General features: G+C 45.0%; 1 long non-coding RNA gene across 1 annotated transcript; it reads left to right on the top strand.

Moving 5' to 3' along the window:
* The first annotated feature begins 884 nt into the window (after positions 1 to 884).
* Positions 885 to 4984, top strand: LOC144340254 (uncharacterized). The gene is made up of 2 exons (XR_013416150.1): positions 885 to 1052; positions 1814 to 4984. It is a non-coding gene; the product is annotated as an uncharacterized LOC144340254 (long non-coding RNA).
* The last annotated feature ends 201 nt before the right edge of the window (positions 4985 to 5185 follow it).

The following is a 5185-nucleotide window of genomic DNA, read 5'->3' as shown; positions in this document are numbered from 1 at the left end:
AAGGTTTATTGAATGAACGAACTAAGCTGGAAAAGATAAGCACAACCACAGGGGGCAAAGTAAGTCCACTGTGTCAGTTATTAAGCTGTCCCTCAATAACCAGCTGTCTATGCTCAGCTATGTGATGCTCGAGCTAAGGCTCTGCAAACATGTCTGCTATGCCACTGGCTCTCTCTTAGTTTTGCTAACTGGGGGCTCAAGAGAGAAGGCTGGAGGAGGAGGAAAGGGAACACACTCCTTTCTGCTTGCTCCCTGTGGGTTCCACGTCTGCTGTGATCCTATGTTCTCATCTTAACCATCTTCCTCCAGTCATGCTGCTTCACCCTGGCAGCTGGAAGTCCTTCCGTCGCAGCAGCTGAGGCCACTTTGCAGTTGTTCCAGCACATGCAGCACCAGCACCATCAGACCTCACTTCAGATATCCCAGCACTTGCTTGCTGTCAGGAAGGTGCCCCCTTCTTCAGAAGCCTGGATCCCAGCACCGTGGTGTCTCCTCTAGATTTACTAGTTTGAATAATGCAGATCCTTCCCTCTGTGCCCTCAGTCCTAGGATATCTGTTCCTGTGATGCTACCTTGGGGTGCTTTAGTTTTCCTCTTGGCCTTTCAATTTAGTTAACAAAATACATAAATACATAAATAAAATGACTCAGGCTCAACAGTTGTCAACATTCCATAGTTCCTTTTTATTTAACTCCACTCCTGTCTTCTTGTTGTTATTCATAGTTATTGTTGCTGAAGAATTTTAAAGCCAATCCCAGATGGTGTGTCTCCCATAAATATCTTTGTATGTGTCTTTGGAGGTTATTCTTGAGCTAAGAAGGGATTTTCTCTTAAATCAAGTGAATATTGAAGGTCATGCCCTTAAATCAAGCGAATATCTTTGCAGGTAAAGATATTTCACATGGACATGCAGGAGAAAGGGATGCTCCCAGGCCTGCCATATCAGAAGCCAATCGGAACTACTCAATGGAGTGGCAGCTCCTATGACCAGATGGCCCAGGCAGCTAAGTCTGGAGTTCAAGAACCCCAGACTCCCCATCACTTGATAGAGGGTGAGTAATTATTTTACTTGCTAGGGCAGATCACATATGTATTTTTGGCACCACTTCATCAGATACAACCAGTGTTTCATTGGTTAGATATGACAAATGTTTGAGTGTCAACCAACGAAGACTAGTCCTGTGCAATATTGACAGGTTGGATACTGGTAGTAACTGCTACTGTAACATCAGATATGAGCTTCCGAGCACCACTACAAGGAATAGAGGGACTCTCATTTGTCAAATATATTGACCAGTAATCCAAAAGCACACTAAACCTTTCTGAGATTGAAAACTGAAGAAAAAGAGATTGTCATGAACTCAAAAGACCTTTTTGATAAACTGAAAAGTGTTAGCATAACTTTGACTTGGAGGAAGAGCATTGTGGCTCTATGAAGCAGCCCACAGCTTGGCCTCATGCCCAAGATCCTTGTTTAGCAGATGCTAGAGAGGAGATACACAATTCCCCAGCTCCCCCCCAACTATGATCTTTTCAGAACCTTTAAAAAATCTGTGTGGCAGCAGATGGGAACTTAAGGGTGATCTCTTTTCTTGGTGCTGTGTCTTCGCTCTCTGGGAGCTTACCTGAACTGGAACTCCCCACCAGGGTTTTGAATCTCCTGGTAAGTTCCACCTGATGGTTGACTAGCATCATTACTACCTTAGCATGGTCAGGTTCTTGCTGTCTCATCATTCAATATTGGTTTCAAAGGGTCACCTAAGCAGCCTTCTTTGCCAAATGACCAACAACTGTAATTTTCCTAATTCCACAGCTAGACAAGCCCTGGACCCAGTGGAACCCCCAGCCTCCAGGCTGCAGAGCAAGAGCTAAGGGTGGTTTGGAGAAAGCCACAGGTGCTTAAAAGAAGTCAAAGAGGCAAGTTCAATAGAGGGAGCAATGCACAGGGCCCAAGGAGGAGTCAGAATCCAGAAATGTGGAGCAGGACAGAGGTGTTACAGACCGGAAGTGGGTTTAGAAGGCCGGGGGCAGCTGATGGGAAATGGGAGAGAGGAGGTGGAAGACGGGGAGACGGATGGTTTCTTGGGCTATTTGGTCCCTGTTTTGGGTGATACTGCATTTATCCGCAAGGCATAGAATGTGCCGATGAATAACACAGACATTGGAGCCCCACAGCCAGAGCCTATATTCTGGCTGTACCAGCACACTAGCTATATACTCCAAACAAGTACTGGAACCCTCTGTAACTCAGTTTCCTGATCTATATATGGGGGATCATTATAATAACGTTTCTCTCATAGGCGGCTGTGAAGGTGGACTGAGTTGCCATGTGTAAAGTGCATAGTGTAGCATGTAGTACACAGTAAGCACTGCCACCAGTGTCAGTTATGATCACCTCTAAGCCCTCGGGGCCTCAGTCATGGGTGAGAAGTGGTTATGGAAACAGAATTGGCTCAGACTGGTACCCATAATGCTTATTAAACATGTTATGGGCAGCTTTCACATGCCCAACCTGCTGAGGTTGCAGGGCAGCCATTATTATCTTTATTCTACACAGGAGAGGCTGAGACTAAGAGAAGTTAACTTATTCTGACTCACACAGCAAGCTGGTGGCAGAATTCCTAAGATGTAGCACTATACTTACTTTTTGTTCTACTTGCATCCTCCCTCCTCCTCTGCCCCCTTAAGCTTCATGAAATTGTGGCCATCCCTAAGAGCATGCCTGGAGAAATTGGCATCAACTTAATAAAAAGTAGAATGCAACACAAGAGGCAAATGCCTGACTGGCTTCCAAGGGGCTGAGCAGTGACATGCTACTTAGAAGACCTTGCTACGCAGCTGCTCTGTGGTCCCAGGGCCCCTGTGGGGTTCTAAGCAGCTGTGATCCAAACTCAGGAGCTGTTGCTACTCTTGGAAGCTTTGGTGCTCCTGGGCCACAGATGTGCTGGACAGAAATCACAAGGTCAAGGAAGGAGACCCAAGCCCAGAGTCACCTCTACTGTGCCCAGCACAGTGCTCAGCACACAACTGGCCCCTTTAGCCACTCATTTATTTATGTATAAAGGGGAGCATTTGAGTATATAATCTCAATGCAAGAACCTACATTTCTCTTTATACGAAAAGACCCTTGAGAGTTTGTATGTGAAAGGAGAAAAAGAGGAGGTGGGGGGAAGTAGAAACCAAAGACTCAATTCTTTTCTTTTCTTTCTTTAACAGGTTCATATTTGCTGTTCTGTTGTTCTTGGTCGTGGCAGTAATTCAAAGTCTCAAGTATGCAAAAACCAGTTGGAAATGTTTTAAAAGGGCAGCCAAGTAGGCATTTCTCTTCCAAATAACAGGCTTGATTCCACTGTTGGATTTTTTTAAAAACTTTTATTTATCTTCACTAATTATTTAACTTTGATTTTCATGCTTTCTCACTGAATAAATATTCCTAAATAGGTTAAAATAACAGAGAAATGAAATCATCTAAAGACGTTAGTCACACAGTGTGCTCTGGTGATAAGACTCCTGGACTGCATGAGGAAACTGTGCGGCTTCTGGCTCTGCCACGAAGTTGTTGTGTGATTGTGGAAGCCGTTCACCATCTCTGGACCTGTTTCTTCCCCAGTCAAATTAAATGGGGAGGGCTCTCAGGTGGGCAATTACTATTTTGTAGATGTTCACTTTCTATCTCCTTTTTCTTTTGGTAATGAGACCCTGTATTTCCTTTGGGAAACCACCCCTCTTCTACAGTCAGTCATTTATTTCAGCTAGGGGACCACCATGAGCTTGAGATGTGGGATGCCCTCTGTGACCGTGGGACTTGGAAAGGATGCTTCTTATAGCATGAAAGGATAACTAGAAACAACATTTTTTATGAAAGTAAAAATGGCTAGCAAGTCAAACTATTTCTTTTTTTTTTTTTTTTTTGATACGGAGTCTGGCTCTGTCACTCAGGCTGGAGTGCAGTGGCGCAATCTCGGCTCACTGCAAGCTCTGCCTCCTGGGTTCACACCATTCTCCTGCCTCAGCCTCCCAAGTAACTGGGACTACAGGGGCCTGCCACCACGCCTGGCTAATTATTTTTGTTTTTAGTAGAGACGAGGTTTCACCATGTTAGCCAGGATGGTCTCAATCTCCTGACCTTGTGATCCACCCACCTTGGCCTCCCAAAGTGCTGGGATTACAGGCGTGAGCCACTGCGCCTGACCAAACTATTTCTTATCTCCTGTATTAGTCAGCTACTGCTGTGTAACAAATTACTATGAACTTAGCAGCCAGAACAACACACACTTATTATCTCCCTGTTTCTGTAGGTCAGAAGCCTGGGCATGGCTCATCTGGGTTCTCAGCTTCAGCATCTCACTAGGCTGCAGTCAATGTGTTGACTCGGCTGCAGTGTCATCAGAGGCTCACCCAGGGAAGGATCCACTCCCAAGCTCCCTCAGCTTGTTGGCAGAATTCATTTCCTACTTCTTGGAGGGTTGAGGCTTTGGATTCTTGCTGAAGCTGTTCTCAGCAATGACAGGTTGCTTGCAGTTCCTTGCCATATGGGCTTCTTCACCACGGCCCCTTACTTCATGGCAGATTCTTCGAGGCCAGTAAGGGAGAGTACAGCATGTCTGCTCCAAAGAGGGAGTCTTATATATATAGTAACTTAATCATAAAGGGACATCCTGTTATCTCTGCCATATCCTGTTAGTTATAAGTAAGTCCCAGGTCCTGCCCACACTCAAGGGGAGGAGAGTACCCAGAGGCATGATCTCAGAAGGTGGGTGTCTTTGGGGGTCACTTTGGATCTTTCCACCACATTCTCCACTGGACCTTCTAAGTGGAAAGACTGACTTGACATGTAAATGAATATTTAATGCCTTCTCCATTCCATTTGGTAAGTGTTTCCAAGTCTTGGACTGACACTGCCCTTATTGTACATACTGTTCAATGGTTTTATCTTGAGTTCCTTGTGATTTTATTGTAGTAAAAAGCCATTTATGGAATTCCACTCTGTAGTATGCATTGTTGTGTTCAGGTTCCAATATATTTGCTTTCATTTTAACACTTGCGTTTACTGGGTGGACTTTCTCCTGGGCAAATCTGTGACCCAGGAAACACAGTAACCTGGTTGGTGCTAGTGTGTGACAGAGCTCTGTGTCTTTGTGTTTATCCATCTGTGAGATTATCCCATTAGTGGGACACTCCTCAG

The sequence above is a fragment of the Macaca mulatta genome, chromosome 4, assembly GCF_049350105.2.
Source record: "Macaca mulatta isolate MMU2019108-1 chromosome 4, T2T-MMU8v2.0, whole genome shotgun sequence".
Classification (NCBI taxonomy): domain Eukaryota; kingdom Metazoa; phylum Chordata; class Mammalia; order Primates; family Cercopithecidae; genus Macaca; species Macaca mulatta.
The sequence above is the reverse complement of the archived record's forward strand: the minus strand, read 5'-3'. Positions and strand labels throughout refer to the sequence as shown.